An 18,744-nucleotide genomic window follows, 5' to 3' on the forward strand; every position below is an offset into this window, starting at 1 on the left:
CAGAAAATACCTGAAGCTCATATAGAGAAAAACAAATGAAGCTCTCAAGGATCTCAGACCTTAGGGTTTCCATCATTATAAGAGGAAAAGATAGGATTTCAAATACAAAAAAAAGGTGCTTCTCTCAATTCTTTTAAAACTTCACCAAATAAAGGGTATATCTGATATTCTTTGAAATCAACCCAATCTAAAGCCTTCTACTTATCATTAAGTAGTCCTAAAAATAGCTATGTAATAAGAAATAGCACATAAATAGTATTCTTTAGGCTTATGATAGGAAGAAAGAGGCGAAAATTCTGCTTGTCAATGCCAACCACAGGTGCTTAATAATTTAAAATAACCAAAGGGTTAAGGCAAACTCTAGGTTGCTCTCCTGACCCATAGATTTTATAGGCTTGTCCAAGTGACCAATACCACATAGATTCCCCAGTGCTGCAGATAGTTTCAGAGCATCCATTCTGAGAAAGAGAAGCCAACACATTTTAAAAACCTGGGTCCTCTGTGGAATTGTAAAACTCTATGTTACCTCATGTCAAATATTTAGTGTAGCCTCATTATTTTATTTACTGTGCTCTGAATTGCAAGGTTAGAAGGCATAAATGTGCTAACACAATTTTCAGACCCAAATAGAAATGATTTTGATGTTATGCAACATTTAGGGTTGGACTCATTTCTATTTCACCCTAAATCATGATTTTGAGAGATATGGGGTCATCGGTAGACCCAATGTAGAATAACCAACTTATTTGTGGGGCCAAGATATAGATTCTTTGTGATAGGCACTAAATAACATTAAAAAGAATAAACCATGTGTTTAAGTTTCATCAGCCAGATAATTCTGATAAGGCAACATCTCAACCATATTGGTCTCATCTCTTTTCACTCTTCAATCCTTGGCTGGCAGTAAAACACTGTTATCGATGATCTGGAGAACATGTTCCCAGTGAAGTCAGACACTTTAGTTTCTCCAATTGCAGTTTACTTCTAGATAAATTCCCCTTGTTTTAAATAACGTTTTGAAGGAAACACAGATATGTTAAATACTGTTTTAATTATTTATCAAGGTAATCTAAGAGTATTAAAGTAATTTGGAAGATATGCCAGCAAACAAAGAAGTACACAAAAGTTACCCATGATCTTATCCCAGGAGGCAACTACTACACACAATTGATGTTATCCTGAATATAAAGCATTATGCCCTGCGTTAAAAAAAGTGTAATAGTATATGTGAATGTTTGCTTTAACAGCATCTTAAATAAAAAAGGAAGCAAAGATTTTATGTAAAAAATAAAACTTTAAAAATAGGAAAATAACCTCTTCTATTAATGAAACTAGTTCAAGAAATAAACAAAATATTAGATATGTTTCGAAAAAGGGGAGGGCTTGAGCTATTTCCTTAAAGAAAAACATAGAATCAGCAATGATGGTGATGGTCTATTAGTGGGAAAACCTAAGGCATTCCTTTATCCTATGGGGACTTTGGAAACCAAATTATATGGAATATCAGTTAAGATCATAATATCTGAAAAATTAAGTTAGCTGATTCAATGTATATATGTCACCCAGACACTTTCTTCATCAAAAACCCACCAATTCAACACAGCCTGCCTCAGATAATATTGGCTAATATTTATAAAATTATTATTACAAGGCAGGCACTGTTCTAAACAATTCAAATGGACTAACTGATTTAATTCTTAAAATAAATCTTTGAGGTCAGGATAATTTATTTCTTCATATAACAAGGTGGCAGATTCAAGGTAGCAATAATTCCAGAGAATCTGACTTTGACCTCTATACTATATAGCTCCCCAGATGAGTATATGTGCAAGTTGCTCTTTCTTCCTTCCCCCTCACCTCTTTCTTCTGTCGCTTCTACCTTTTACCCTTCTGTGCATCCCTACACCCAACCTCAGGTCAGTTGATGCCTCTTGGGAGGAGCATCTTCAGGAAGCAAGGTTTTAAGCAAATATCTTGGCATTGTTCTTGATGGATGGTATCATATTCATATTGTGAATCTTCAGAGGAGGCTGTGGGCCCTTGAAGTCTTCAGAGAATGGCATTTCCAAGACAAAAATACCTTTCTCTTACTCATTCTGAATGACTCTTCATTATACTAATTATGCTGCTCTCTCTCTTTCTTTTTAATTTTTTACAGAAATAGGGATTACAGAAAGAAATCAAGAAGGCAGAAAGAAAATTTCATCCTGCTTCAAGTGTCATTGAGAATAAGGAGCAATATGAAATACTTTTCCAACAGTTTCATAAAAACACAACTTACTTATAACCAAATTTATGATGAGTAAGTTATTCTGAAGACATTCATACAACAGAGGTAATATTTTTAATCTTGTTTTACTTATTTTATTATTTTATTTTTACTGTATTTTATTTTGTATTTTATATTTTACTTCATTTATTTTTAAATTTTATTTGTTTTATTTTATCTTATCTATCTTTTTTGAGTTGAGAACTGTTGCTTGCCAAGTCATTAGGAATATCTCCAAGATTGGCTTTCCTTGCTTTTTTTTGAAAGAAAAATACTACCACCACTGTTTACTATTGCATGTATTCTATCTAAAACCCCCAGATAGATTATAGTTAGGGCTTTTTATTTCTCTCACTTCATTTATCCCATTCATTTAACAAACATGTACTGAGCACCAACTAGATACCAGGCATGATGTTAGGGATGAAGGAAAACAGGATAAAGAAACATGATATAATATGATATAAATACATATATATATTATACATATATAATACGATATAAATACACACACATATACATATATCACTTCATTTGGAGTGATAAGATATGTACATGTGTATTATCTAAGTGGAGAGTGCAGTTGTACAACTTTGGATGAACAAATTGTCTTCTTCTACAGAGGAGTGAATGCTCTTTGAATAACAGCTCTCTAAGATGCCAATCTTCTTCCCTTTATTTCTTTAGATTTTAAATATCGGGAGGAAAAGGCTATGGAGAAGCCAGCTGTGGAATGGCAAACCAACTTGCCTCCCTTCTTGCATGTTCTTCCCAAACTTTAGGGTTTCTGCAATACCACAAGAAGAGTGACCCCGAAGAACTCAGAGGCCAGTGAAGGCAAATGGAGGAGGTCTGTGGCAGGAATTTTTTATTTTACCCTACATCTGCCCCCTACAACCTTTGTGTATCATGGAGGTCTCTTATTCGGTGTCTCAGCTGCCTCATTTCAAAACGAGAAAAATTACACCAGGACAGGGCTATTACTATGATAAACATTAAGAGAGCATGTGTGAAGATGCTTTGAAAAGCTGGAAGGACAATATATGTGTAAGGTACAATACTTCTGCATTGATGGAGACTCTAAAATGAGCACTGGGATGTTTTCTCAATGAGAGAAACTATCTATGGTCACTGGAATGAAAATTTCCAGAAATAATAGTTTGGATTCTGTTTTCTAATGGCCAGAAATATGGCTTCTGAGTAAACATCATTACACTATCATTTTGATCTAGTGTGTGCTATATATTTTGCCAACTGAAAGACAAGAAAAGACAGTTTTCTTTCATCAGTTGTGCCTTCAGTGTTGCAAATTAAAATTTTTGTTCTGTCATTGTTTTAGGAATATTTTGAAGAGTGTTAGAAATTAACCCTTCTAAAATGACTCGTGTTTTCTTTCTATTTATTTTTTACTTTTACATTTTTGTTGATTTCTTTTATAACTTTTTTTATTATGAAATATAACATATATACAAAAAAGCAATGAATTTCAAGTTACATTATAAGAAGTAGTTATAGAACAGATTTCAGAGTTTGGTATGGGTTACAGTTCCACAATTTTAGGTTTTTCCTTCTAGCCACTCTAAGACACTGGAGACCAAAAAAAAATCAATATAGTGATTCAGCAGTCATACTCATTTGTTAAAACCTATCTTTTCTTTTATAACTCCTCCTTCTCCTTGGATCCTCCTCATCTTTAGGGACCTTTGAGCTATGCCAATTCTAATTTTTTCATGTCAGAAAGGGCTGTCGATAATATGGGACAGGGGATGTAACTAGTTGATGCTCTCACAGCGTTTCAGGACTTATCTGGTCTAGGAATCCATCTGGAGGTTGCAGGTTTCCTAGAAGTAATTACAGTGCATGAAACTTTTGTAGAATCTCAGATAGAGCCCTAGGCATTCTTTAGGGTTGACAGCAATGGTTTTGGTTGGGGTTTGGCAAACCATGGTAAGTAACAAAATCTAACTGAAGCTTGCATAAGAGTAGCCTCCAGAATAGCCTCTTGACTTTATTTGAACTCTCTCAGCCACTGATAACTTATTTTGTTACATTTTTTCCCCTTTTAGTCAGGAAGACATTGTCGATCCCACAGTGCCAGGGCCTAGCTCAGCCCCAGGATTCATATCTTGCGTTGTCAGGGAGACTTTCACCCCCAGATGCCATGTCCCATGTAGGAGGAAGGATAATGATTTTACTTTCAGAGTTAAGCTTAGAGAGAGAGGCCTGATCTGAGCACAAATGAGGTCCTCTGGAAGTAACTCTTAGATAGACTTAGTTTCTCCCCTAGGTAAATAAACTTAATAAGAGCAGACCTCAAGATTAAGGGCTTGGCCTATTGAGTTGGGAGTCCCTAATATTTGAGACAGTATCAGGGGTTTCCCCAGAGGTAGAGCTTACTAGATCCATATTTTTACTCTCATTCCTCAAGGGACTTTGTCAATATTTTTAAATTATCTGTTCAACATACTCTGGGCTGTATCCAGGTATTGCATTAAGCTATACAGAATTACAAGCCTCATTCCCGTTCTGCGCTCCATATGTTTGGGTGTTTAAATGAGCTATCTAGACAGGTCGAGTTAGATCATGTGCTATAGAAAATTTAGGTTTTGAGCTAAATAAATGTGTTTTCTTTTAAAAAAAGAGCATGCATTACTCCAGAATATCTCACCTTCCACTTTATAGCTTCCAAAGCTGGCTTCATCCACTGTTTTTACTAATATTTAACTTTGATGTCTCCCATCAATAAGCATTAAATTCTCCCCTATCTAAGACAATGACAGGCAGAAAGGAGAGGCTCACTGTGAGATCTCATTCTCAAAGTCACTGATGTTAGTGAGTCCTGTGGCGTTCTAAACCTTGGAGAACAGATGGGATGGAGAGCAACAGTCTTGTAATTCTTGCCCCAGACTGATGAGGATCAGTGTCATCCTATGTGTAGAAGCCACCAAACGATATCAGAGCTCAGTTCTAAACAAGATAATTTTCTCAGTGCCCCCAATCATTGAGCCAGACATATTTCTATCCTGAATATGACTGGCCCTAATTCTAGAGTCTGATTTAGCTCCCTTCAGTTTCTCCATCTTACCTTAGATTCATAATGTCTCTAAATGCTCAAGTACCAGCCAAGTTATCAAAGTCCTAAACAAAATAATTTGATAAAAATATTAGATGATGTGCCTGACCATTCTATTCTTCTTCTATATTGCTGTCTTACTTTTGTGTTAGCTCTTTTAAGATGGAAGGTGCTGTAACAGTTAACAAACGACAGACGTGATTGGACTCAACGGGATTCATGAATCTCATGGGAGATTCAGCTTGGAGAAGGGGAAAGTCACCTTTGTTTTACTGGAAATAAATCTGAAAGTTTCACAAGCATGAATTCAGAACAGTACTTAACAAAAAAAGAAGCACTGCCAGAAATGTTACACAAACAAATCACTCAAGGACTTGTCTTCTGTGAGTGATAAAATCACGTACATTTGCTTACAGCCTGGAGGGATCCTACTGTGTCACAGCTGTGCAATTACCAAGTTTATTGACCCTGAATACAAAGTATGAAAATAAACCTAAGATATAGCTTACAATGTGCTGTGCATAGGAATAAACTTAAAAGTAAACTGCAAGTCTGGTGGAGAAAGACTAGGAAGAGGTAGATTTTCTTCAGTTGCAAATCTATTTTAGATCTATTCCTGGGAACAGGAACGGATTTGAAAAGAAAATATGTGAATAAAAGGAGCTATAGTGATCATTCATTTTTTGTGTGCGTGATCATTCATTTTTGAAAGAAAACTGCCAAAATAGGGAGGTATTATCTGTAAACATGCAATTTCAGCAATGGTGGCTATTTCAGACTTTAAGAGGGCACAGGACACTTTGGATAACTGTTTCTCTTGGTGCTATTTTCAGAGAACAAATTTATCATCAAAATTTGTGGCCCATTTTATATAAACAGACAAGAGATAGGATTCTAGGAGACAAAGCCGGAAACAAGTCAAAGTATCCAGAATGACTATTTACACAGAATAAACCATCCTATTACTGCTCAAATCTCCCTTTCACTCTGGCATTCACAGCCCATGAGCATAACTTCTCTGTTAGTCTATTAAGCACCAGGCATTTGTGAAACTCTTTGGCTCACCAGCTAAGCTACACATTCACATTGCTTGGTCAGGTCATAAAAAATTAAGGAGAAATACACTTTCACTTAAAAATAACACAAAAGGGCGGGCCACGGTGGCTCAGCAGGTAAGAGTGCTTGCCTGCCATGCCCGAGGACCCGGGTTCGATTCCCGGTGCCTGCCCACGTAAAAATAAATAAATAAATAAAAATAACCCAAAAGAGGGTGGGCCACGGTGGCTCAGCAGGCAAGGATGCTTGCCTGCCATGCCAGAGGACCCGGGTTCGTTTCCTGGTGCCTGCCCATGTAAAATAAATAAATAAATAAATAAATAACCCGAAAGAAACCTGAGCGTTTCCTAGGGTACCTGATCCAGCCATGTGACATTTCAGTTAGGAAGGAAATCTAACATTACTTTGGTATTGAGGGAATCAACTAAAAGCAACATATGGCCCAAATATTCCAAATATTAGCTGCTTGGTTTTTCCTTTTCATTCCAGATTAATTTTTTTTATAAAAAGAAAAAAAGTGAATATTTTGAAAAGAAGTATTCTATATACTGATAGCATCTTCATCTGTGGCAGTAACATTTTGTGAATCAAGACAACACTACTGTCCTGCATTTCTCTTTAAGGTGATTGATTTAGGATGATCCTTCACATTCTCCCTTGTCTTTATTGGTGTGCAGTGTCATCCTGGATCAAAAACCTTCAGCCGCTTTCAACACCAAGTCCAAGCTCATTAACCTGGTCAGATGTCTAGCCTCCATCCCTCATACCTCTAGCTAGGTTCTCATAATAGGACCTGCCTTACCTTTCCAATATTTTCTCCCATTATTTCCCTTTAGTCACTCAGTCAAACCAGATGACTAGCTATTCTCTGTTCCTCTACACTTTTCAAAAAGTATATGTCAAACTCCCTATTTGGCAGTTTTCTCCCAGATATGGGGCTGATATGATGTGGCTCAAAGCCCCAAACCTTTAATCACATAGTTCGTCTTTCTGGCCTCGTCAGCCCGTACTCTGAGACTCCTAGGGTGGCTGGCCCCACCCTGAATCATCTCTATAGAATAAGCTATCAGGTGTGGAGTCTGGGGACCCATCATGAATAACAAAGATACTCTTAGTACTCTGGAAATTCCAAGGATGTACAGATTACTCCCAGGAGCCAGGATAAAGGTCAGATCTCTTTTTGGAGGCAAAGCTACTTATTACACACAACTCTACTAACATATACTGAACCAATAGTTTTTAGATTAATGAATTTCATCTAACTATTCTAAAGATGTGATAATGAAATCATTAGTACAGATTGACTTAATCTCAAATAGTCATAAATTATAGATAGCTTTGGAAGTGATCTTAATGGTCACTTGGTCCAACCTTCTAATTCTAGGGTTATTTTTTAAAATGGGAATCTTTCAGAGACGTGCTCCAAATTGCATGATTAGTCAATTTTCTACCACACACCTTATCAAAACAGGAACTGTTAAGAATATAAAACAGATCTTCAAAGCTTCAGAAGACTACAAGATGAATAGAACTGGAACTGCACTTTGGAATGTGCTCATTGACTCATTTTGATGCTAGCAATTGCAATTATACTGGACCTACTGAAGCAGGATAGAACAGGACAACTGCAGGTCTCTGGTTTCCTATCCAGCTCTAAAAATGTTAACGCACAATGGCAAGTCCCTAGTTTTCTATCTAGCGCCAAAAGAATTAATGCAAACTGCAAACTGCAAACTCCCTAAAAGCAAAAATTTTCCCTAAAGCCCTAAAACTACCCCAAACCATACAGCTTGTAAAATCATAGCCCAAAATAGACTCTTAGTAAACAACAGAAAGCTAGGTTGGGGTTATAAAGATTGTTAAACATCTGCACTCAAACAAATTTTGAATAGATGACAGAGTTCCACAAGCATTGATAGTTATCTCCTCCTGAAACAATGCAAACCGTGAAAGCACCTGGTTAATACAAACCATATGAGGTCCGGGTGTGATCAAAGGTCACTATGAAACCCTGTTATCAGCAAAACCTCCCTATAAAACAAGCAAACCCACTCCACTCTGGGCATCTGTGTTAATTTCTTTAACGTGTACTGTCTCTAACAAACTTTACTACTTCTACTGGCTCTTTCTCATCCCTGAATTCTTTCTGTGATGAGAGCCCCGAACCTGGAATGGGGTTCAGCTAACTCAGGTGACAGCCGGGGTCTGGCTACGCTAGTTTTTTTTTTTTTCATCTATGTATCTGTCTACACATTTGTACATGTTGTTCCAAGTTTTAAAGTCTTGAGAGACCAGGACTGAGCTGTTTGGGCGTGGATCAATCCTGCCTGATAAATAAAATTCAATTATAAAAAGACCCCTGAGATATATCAATAGAACCAGGGCAGACCTTGGTAAAATTACCTAGGTCACAATTTTGTTCTCCCTCTACTACTCTTGTAGCAGCACTTCTTCAAGGCTCTTAACAGCCCATGTACTTTCCTTTAAGATACTCATTGACCACTGCCTGCCATATTTTCCTCTTTGTAGGACATTCTCTCTCTAGCACTTCTTCAGCCATGATTTCATCTACCTGCCAGGTAGAAAAGCAACCTGTGAACTAATTTGAGCAAAGGGGTTAAAGACTGACATGGATTTAACAGGCTTAATGTCTACCTCCAACAAGAACAAATTCAAATATCATACTTTCAGTGAAGACTCTACTGATCTCCTGGGAGGTTAAATGCTTTCTCTTGGGAGCTAAATCACACTTTTATTGATGCTCTATTATAGTACTTCGTTGGTTGAAATATAACTAGCTATTTATACACACAGGCACACACACACACACACACACACACACACACACACACACACACACACACAAAATGACTTCTCCAAGGACAGGGACAATGTCTTTTTCATCTTTATACTGCCAACCCCTAATACATTATCTACCTCGTTATAGATGCTTAAATACACTATTTGTTAAATAAACCTTTTAGTTAAATTTATTGAGATAGGGGTGTTTTGGTTTGCTAATGCTGCCAGAATGCAATATACCAGAAATGGATTGGCTTTTATAAAGGAGATTTTTTAAGTTACAAGTTACAATTCTAAGGCCATGAACATGGCCAAATTATGGCACCAACAAGAGGGTGCCTTCATTTAAGAAAGTCAATCATGTCTGGGGTTTTTCTGCCACATGGGAAGGCATGTGTGACGTCTGCTGTCCTCTCTTGGCTTCTGGTTCCAAATGGCTGTATCAGATCCTGTGGGCCTTCTGGTGTCTCTGAGAATAGTTTTCTTTTGAATCTCCAAATGTCTGTGTCTAAACATTTGCTCTTTGTATCAGCTCTGAGCTTTTTCTTCCTGCATGAGCTCCTTTAAGGACTCCAGTAAACTAAGACCCACCTTGAATGGGCAGGGCCACAACTCCTTGTAGACAATCTAATCGAAGGATCCTACCTACAATGAATCTGCACCACAAGACTGGATTAGGATTAAAAGAACATGGCTTTTCTGGGGTACGTAACAGTTTTAAACCAGCACAAAGGGATTCCTGGATACATAAGAGCCAATGCAATGACTAATGATTGGAGAATCAAACACTGAGAATAGCCAGTAAGGAAAACTATTTTTTTTTAGGTCTTGAAGTCTAACAAATAGTCTTCAATGGTGCCTAGTATTTGGCCATGAAAAGCTCTTCAGGCACCTTTTGAAAATAGGATTATTACTGCTTCAGGATATTTACAATGCAGAGTGTTATAAACCTTAAACTATTTCACTTCCTCTATGTCTCCAACTATGCTGTTGGGGATTGAATCATGCCTCCCACAAAAGTAATGTTCAAGTCCTAACCCCCATCCTGTAGGCACGAACCCATTTGTGAACAGGACCTCTGAATATATTACTATGTAAGGTGTGGGATTCATTTGTGACTAGGATCTTTGAAGACCTTATTTAAATGAGGTCAAATTGAATTAAGGTTGGACTTAATCCATATGACCAAAGTCCTTATAAGGCAAAGGAAAAGTAAAAGCCAGAAGTCAGAATAATCCAGAAAATGAGGCAGATCATGATATAATAGAGGCAGAGATGCACTCCAAGGAACCTTGAGGATTGCAGAAAGCCAGCATCAGAGCACTACAGACTTTGGGAGAAAGCATGGCCAGTTGAGACCTTGACTTTGAACTTCTAGCCCCCAAAACTGTGAGAACATTAATTCCTGTTGTTAAGTCAGTGTTAGTATTTGTCATAGCAGCACTGGCCAACTAAGACATATGCTATCTTGAATTCTCCTCTCATTTTTCTAACTGATGTCTTGGACAGAGATTCCATAACTTTCTGGTCACTTGTAATTATTAAAACTTAAATTTGTTCAATTTAAAGCAGAACAGGAAAGGGGGCTATATTAATTTAGCAAGCTAATAGAATGTGATATACCAGAAAGAGAATGGCTTTTATAAAGGAGAATTTAATAAGTTAAAGTTTACAGTTCTAAGGAAGTAAAGTGCCCAAATTAAGGCACCAACGAGAGGTTACCTTCACTCAAAAAAGGTTGATGGGCCAGGAACACTAGTCATATGGCTGGCATCTGCTGGCCTCTTGCTCTTGGGCTCCTTGCTTTCAGCCTCTGTTCCTGGAGATGTTCCTTACTTTACTTCTGCAAGGCTGGCTTTCATCTATTGGCTTCCCTTGGCTCTCTTCAGGTTCTGGCTTGCTTAACATCTCATGGCAACATCTGCTAGGCTCCATGCATCTGCAAACATCCCTGACTCTGTTCTCCACATGTCCGCTTCTATGTCAGCTCTGCTGGGAACTTCCTGTTGGCTCTGAGGCTTCTGTTGTTTGTCATTTCTGGCTCTCTCCAAAATGTTTCCTTTTTAAAAAGATTCCAGTAAACTAATTGAGACCTAATAGCCTGAATGGGTGGAATCACATCCCCATCTAATCAAAACCTAACACCCACAATTGGGTGTATCACATCTCTATGGAGATAATCTGATAAAAGATTCTGATCTGCATTACTGACAGCTGCCTCCACAAGATTGGATCAGGATTAAAACAAGCAGCTTTTCTGATGTGTATAATACTTTAACAGTGGCATAGGAGAGATAAAGGGCATGCCCTCCCATTCCTGCTTCCCTCTTTCTAGATTCATCTCCTCTGGAGTTGGGAGCAGGAAGGAGGGACAGAGGAGTCAGTGATTGTCTCACCAAACCACCTACCTGTAGACAGAGATGTCAGTTATCTCTGGTATTATCATGGCTTGGAGTTGCTTTGTCCTTTGCTGGTGATTTCTGTTGATGTGGTAGTCTCTGTAAAGACAGAGCTGAGTGCTTAGTTTCTTGGAGAGTTGCTCACTTGTCCTTACCCTCTCTGTTAGTGAGTTTCCCCTCAGAAAGGACTCCAGCCTTGATCCAATCTTTCTTCTGGGGGATGGGGGTTCTCCCTCCTTTCGTCCTGAGGCTGTCTGAGTTGCTCTAATGATCCTGCCCATTCCCACCCCCAAACACTGAATCTTTTCGCATGGAACCTCAGAAATCATAAGTGTACTTCCCAAATACTCTTCACCTTGACCTTCAAGCCCTACACATGCAGACTATACCAGTAAGCCTCCTGTCTGCAGAAATTCCTACACCAGAAATAGGCACTTTATCCTGTGTTTACACACATACTCTTTCCCCCAGTTTCTTGCCAATCTCTATCCCAAGGAACCTCTCACCACCTCTACTGTGCTACAGTTTCTTGGAGTTGGGATGAAGAATAGCTCCCCCTTTTCAGTCCTCTCTTTATAAAACCAGTTCTAACATCCCTTAATAAGACCTGGTTTAGCTTCAATAAGGGGTGGCTTTCTTTAGAATAGAGTGGAACAAAACAAATCCTAGTCAACAATCTGTTTAAGAATCATTCTTTTCCCTCACTTGCTGCACTACATTGAAATTACCTGTTTAACTGTTTATAGCATCTGTAAGGCCATGTTCATCACGAGGAAAAAGACTGTGCTTATCTTTTTCACTAGATTTTCCCTAGCACTCAGTACAGTACCTCATATATATTGGGTATATAATAAATATTTGTTGAAATGAAATGTACAAATGGACGGATAAACAGAAAGAAACAATGATAGTGAATAATTTCTTCAGCAGCTGAATGTGGCATGCTTACTCTCTGCTACATTTTTTTCATTTGTTCTTCATTGTTGTTCCCCTCAGAGGAGTTGCTAAGCCACAGACAGCAACTGCATTACAAACACAAAAACTTAATGTAAGGGAGCTATGTAATTGGTAACAAATCCACTGCATTTACTTACTCATTCATTTCATTTATTTACTCATTTAGTGACTCTGTAAACTTCCACCGTGATTCTTCTCAAACAGTGTTTCTGAATAAGAGAGTCACTAGCCCTCAGCCAGTCAGCTGGGAATGATACCACAAACTGTGGCATTAGGATGTTTCTCTTGATGCTGATATAAAACTACTTTTGAACCTGATGTGAACTCTGTAATGTGGATCATCAGCAATTTACTATACATCTTAAAACAAACGTTTTCACCCTTGGTAAACTGGCACATTATTAGCAGTTTGGGGTTTGGGCACATTTTAAAAATTCTTTCAAATTTGAAATTTAACAAATTCTTTGTTACTCTGTGTGCTAGTTTGTAACTGTTACATACTCCAGAAAATCCATTTTCTTTCAATCCTGATCCAGTCTTGTGGGGCCAGATCTATTTTTAGGGTAGAACCTTTGATTAGATTGTTTCTATGCAGACTGACCCACTCAATTGTAGGCATGACCTTTTGATTAGATGGAGATGTAACTCCACCCATTCAAGTGGGTCTTTATTAGTTTACTAGAGTCCTTTAAAAAGTAAGACATTTTGGAGGAAGCACAGTTGCTCCAGAGCTGACCCAGACAGAGACATTTGGAGATGCAGAAAGAAAATGCCCCCAGGGAAGCTGTTTGAAGCCAGAGGACCAGGACTCACCAGCCATGTGCCTCCCCATCTGACAGAGGTGTTCTGGACACGATCGGCCTTTCTCGAGTCAAGGTGTCTTTCTCTGGATGCCTTAGTTTGGGCATTTTTAAGGCCTTAGAACTGTAAACTTATAACTTAATACATCCCCTTTATAAAAGCCAACCCATTTCTTATATATTGCATTCCGGCAGAATTACCAAACTAAAACTCTCTGTTAATTCCATTTCAATTTTATCTTTGTATATTCACAAAGAGCAATTTTAGAATCCACAGACATTGACTGCTGGTCAAATCAGGGTCATCCTCTATGCTCTTTTAAATGAAGTTTTACGTACATAGAGGTACATAGAGACCCAAAATGTCACCAATTCAATTAACATTATGCTTGTTTCCTTGGAAGAAATCCAAACAGTGCTTAATTAAGAGCTGTTTCTAGAAAAATTAGAGTGAATCACAATATGTTCAAAATGTTGTACTCAAAAGGCATTGGTAATTTAAAATAAGTGATTAGTACTCAATTTTAAAAGGAGGTGACTATATTCTGATCTGTGGGGAGCAGATTTGTCTTGGCTTGAGTCCTCAGGCTATTTATAGATCCTCTCCAAGAGAACTTTTGGTTCATGGTGCTTAGTTCTAATCTCTTAATTTCTGAATTCATATACAAAGACCACTCACCACAAACTTGGAAGCCACTCCTCTCAAGGGTGAGGCTAAAACAGAGGAAAGAGCTACTCAGATTCTGATGTGGTGAAACTACTTGAAGGGTGACCTCCCCACCTTCCGTCTCTAGCTCCTGCCATCTCTCTCTAGCTCAGCCTCTTTCTGAGCCAAAGAGATAGCATCAGCCAGTAAAAAATGATTCCAGTAGCTCCTTTAATTATTCTTTTAACTGAAATGACATGGCTTCTCCAACATAAATCCCAGAATGTACATTGTCAAAGTGGTAACTAGTTGGGGAATTTAATCCGGTCTTCTTAATTTTATTTGGCAAATAATGAGATTTTATCAGGAAGGACCTATAAAATCATGTAGAAATATCCCTCATTTTACTGAATAGAAAACCCAATACTCAAATGTTTTCTAGTCCAGTGATCTTTCTAATCAGTCTCGTGCTGCTAAGAATGGGAGAAACAGAAGCTTGGAGACTAAGAAAGTATTCCTCTTCTGCACGTTAATGGCAAGTGGGGTGACCTGGGCTTTAAAAGTAATAATTTAAAAAAAAGCTTTATTAATACACAATTAGTGCAATGAGACTTGCAGTCAAGAGCAATGTCTCTTTAAATTATTCACTGAAGTACACAGGGATCTCAAAGAAAAGAAATGGAGAAGTAAACTAAGATTTATTGACAACCCTCATTGTACCACTATTTATATTCATTATCTCATTTAACGCTCATCACAGCACTCATATTAACTACATTTTATGGAAGAATAAGCTGAGACTTAAAGGTATTCAGAAACTTTTCCCAGAATACAAGGATTAGATTGGTAGAACTGGGATCTGAATGTTTATCTGCATCAAATTGCCAGGTTAGCACTGTTTCTCAACTCTTGGACCATCAATATCAAAATCATCTGGGAGCTAATTTATGACTCGTACTTTTGAGAATTAAAATTCTATTATTATTTTAATTCTTATTTTAAATGTACTAAAGTTCCTAAACACAGGCATCCTGATTCTGTTGATTTGGGAGTGGGATCCAAGAATTTGAGCTTTAAACAAGTTCAACATCATACATAATTTTGACACAAATCTGCAGGTGGCCACATTTTTAAAAAATCCCCCGGGAGTGACTCAAGTGATTCTTAATCTTTTACATGTTAGTTCTGATCAGCCACTTTACTGGAGAACCTGGACTACTCTGCAATAGAATAAAAGGACCCCTTCGCATTTCAATATTTGTCAGCATTTTTTTCAGTAAAATTAATATTTTTAGTATCTTAAATTGAGTGGTTACTTAACCAAAGTTTGTTGAATTAACACAAAGTACAGTAACTAAGAAAGTTGTTACTGTACTTGTGACACTAGAGTTCAGTTTGCAAAGTAATCTTTGGGATTACTTGAACCAGCCTTAGTAAAAGTTAGGTACTGACATGGGATTGCCAACTTTGTAATTTAACAAATAGGAATATTTTTTAAATTGCCATCTATTATCATCATCATCTTGAAAAAGAGATGGTCATTTGACACAAAAAAAGCTAGGAAGGACATATTTTTTAAAACAAGTAAGTGTGGTTTTATGAAAAACTGACTACACTTTCCTTATTGTTCTCATTTAAATTGATGAAGTTCATCAGGGGTCAAAACAAGTCCATAGGCTAGACCATGTCTAGTTCCACCATTATAGGGTTATATAAAGAAGTGCAAAGAGGAAGGCTCAGTGTCCAACTGTTGGCGTACTGCAGTTCAAATAAAATAATCAAATTTAACTGCATGGAGTAACTCATGAGCAATATAAGAGAGTATACAATTACACGGTACAGATAGTAGGTATGTATAAAGGCAGACTAGATAAAAGTAGAAATAGCATCTGAACTGAATTTGGGTAGGTAGGAGGGTGGGGTAGGAAAGAATACCAAATGGAAAAGATCCAAACACATGCAGGTAAAAGTTAGCCACTGAGGGTGACAGTGATGAGAGCTGTAATTGTAAGGAAACCAATCTAATTAGAACAGAGGGTATGTTTTAAAAAGTAGTGGGAAAAAAAAGTAGTGGAAGATTACACTGGATAAGAAAGGTAGATTTGGATGATGTGAGAAATGAAATACCAAACTAAGGAATTAGGACTTGAGCATATAAAAGGGCAGTGTAGTTTCTCATAGGGAGGAATCCAAAGTTAAAATATCATTTTGTGCTGACAAAGAATCTGTCCTAAGTTTTGGATCTGAATACATGGTATCTGACACATTCAAGTCCTCTGTGACTTCCTATTGATGGCATGATGGCCTATTGATGGCACAATCATATTTATAAGCTATGCAAAATCTTTCCAATATCTATCAAGTTTGATTTATCCTGGGTTCAGAATCTTAGTTTGAATTTTTCCTCTCTATTTAGCCACCCAACTGCACGGTCTTCTAGTCTTCCTATCTCCAAGCATAAAATAAAACATAGCAGGATGAAATAAAATGTCCTCACCGTTTCCCCCTCCCCTCAACTACATTCTTGCTTTGGTTAGGAGAGAAACAGTCATTTGAGATAAATAAATTAACTCTAACTCAGGATAGCAAAAGTGGGACTATTCCCTTAGCCTAATATAGTCTGGCTTATTCCCAAGAAGTAAGGTCAAAATTATGTTAATATTATGGTTATAGACTTCTAATGTACAGCATATAGAGGTTTCGTTAAGGAAATTAACCCTCAGAGTAGGATAAATGTGTTAAATATGTATTTTGTGTTTTTTTTTTATATGCTATATAGCCAGGGTCACATTTCATTCTTTCTCCATGTGAGTATCCCATTATTTATTTATTTATTTATTTTTTGAGTATCCCATTATTGTACCACCATTTTGTTGAATTTTTGTTTGTTTGTTTTGGGAAGTGTTTGGGTCAGGAATCGAACCCAGGTCTCTCGCACGGTAAACGTATTTTGATTTAGTTAATATTAACTCCAGGAGAAAACCAACAGGGGAAACAATCAGACACTGAGTCCCTTCAGGGGAACCTAGTCAGTGAGCAGAACCGGAAGCAACAGGCAATCAACAGATGGCTAAAAGTGTAGGATGTTTAGGACCAAAGGAGAAAAGAAGAGAGCCTGAAATGTCATTCTTTTTTTTTTTCTTTTGGAGTGATTAGAGGTCCTACGGAAATAGGGGCTGGGAGAAACCCTGGAGGCTGGCAGAAGTGTGAGAAAAGAGGGTTAAGGGAATGAGAGAATACCCTGTAGGACAGCTCTGATGTCCTGGAGTGTCCCTGTGAGGCAGCCAGCCCATCCAGAGGACAAGGGAGGAAGACTTCGTCCTTGGAACAACTCAAGGGAGCAAAGCAGCTTGATCAAAGATTACAGTCAACTAAAGCTATCCCAGAAGAAGTGGTTAACCTTCATAGGTCTCAGTGATTATTATTTTTTCAACTCTAAAATACTCTCAACATGTATAGTTGAACTTATCTCTTTTTTCCTATATGTATAGAATTAACTTCCAAGTCCTCTAGTTGTTTCTTTCTTTTTTTATATTTTTGGTTGGGGCTGGTCTTTAGCAAGAAACAAACAAGCAAACTCCGATATCCCTGAATTTCTCTTTTCATTTTTTTGGTATTCCCTCTTTCTCCCTAGATATCCAAAATCCACTTACTGGCCAGGATGCCATCTGTTAAGAGTAAATGAACTGGCCTTCTCTACTTCTCTCCTGTCTCACAGTCTCACAACCACAGAGGAGATAATCTCATAATCCTTTTCCTTATCTGAACTTTCTCTCTCTCTCTCTCTTTTTTTTTTTTTTGGCACTTAGGTTACAAATTCCTTCACTGTGGTCTGAAGCATGAAACTGACTTATTAATGCCCACATAGTAGCAACAAGAACAAGACAGCAAAAATAAATAACTTTGGGCAGTTGCCCCATACTTAACTATTCCTGTCCCTTAAGAATCATAATTCATTACTTATAACATTTCTAAACCTCTGTCAATGGGGTGGGGGTGGGGGTAGAGCTGTACGTTGCTTCTTCCAATGAAATGGTATTCTCTGCTGAGGTTCCAGAACAGCCAGCATACCACAGATAGTCCTTTGGGCCTCTGCTTGAAACCAATAGCTACAATATAACTCCTAGCCTTCAGTGACGGCTTTGAATTCTTTCTCTTTTATTATTACAACCACAGCCTCCTTACCCAGCACCTCTCCTACCTGCCAGCCCCACCCCACAAAGTTGCTCTCTCCATCACTTCACCTTCCTCTAATTTCTCAGTCCATTTAAATTATATGTAATCCAGAGGAACTATTCTGCCTGAACTTCTCAGTCTGCTACTTTAAGGCTTCTCCTAGAGCTCTAGCTTCACTTAAACACTTTGACGTTCACCGTAGGCCGATATTCTCTCTCCTAGGACTGCAGGGGATTGCTGGATGAAAGCACTAAAACTTCATGTCCTCAGATTTCATATAGGCCTTCATTACTCTTAGTCTGTTGCGTTATTTTTTCCACATTAACTTTTTTAAATTTTAAAAACAAAAACTTTTTTTGTGATTGATTTTGTGTATTATAGGGAAGGGGTAGAGGGCAGCATGTATTTAGGAATAAAACCCTTGCTAGAGGGTGGGCCACGGTGGCTCAGCAGGCAAGAATGCTCGCCTGCCATGCCAGAGGACCGGGTTCGATTCCTGGTGCCTGCCCATGTAAACAAAACAAAACAAAAACAAAACATGGGCGGGCCACAGAGGCTCAGCAGGC

At 37.9% G+C, this 18,744-nt stretch overlaps 2 long non-coding RNA genes across 3 annotated transcripts in view; one reads left to right on the forward strand and one right to left on the reverse strand.

The window, feature by feature from the left end:
• LOC143678811 (uncharacterized) overlaps nucleotides 1–6,010 on the forward strand; it is a 53,579-nt gene extending 47,569 nt beyond the window's left edge. For both annotated transcript variants that reach the window (XR_013173439.1, XR_013173438.1), the window contains exons 2-4: nucleotides 2,159–2,335; nucleotides 2,957–3,119; nucleotides 5,495–6,010. This is a non-coding gene — a long non-coding RNA (uncharacterized LOC143678811). The remainder of the gene's footprint in view (nucleotides 1–2,158; nucleotides 2,336–2,956; nucleotides 3,120–5,494) is intronic.
• Nucleotides 1–18,744, reverse strand: part of LOC143678814 (uncharacterized) — a 461,187-nt gene that overhangs the window by 228,297 nt on the left and 214,146 nt on the right. The window lies entirely within an intron of this gene.

Source organism: Tamandua tetradactyla, chromosome 4 (genome assembly GCF_023851605.1).
Source record: "Tamandua tetradactyla isolate mTamTet1 chromosome 4, mTamTet1.pri, whole genome shotgun sequence".
Lineage (NCBI taxonomy): Eukaryota > Metazoa > Chordata > Mammalia > Pilosa > Myrmecophagidae > Tamandua > Tamandua tetradactyla.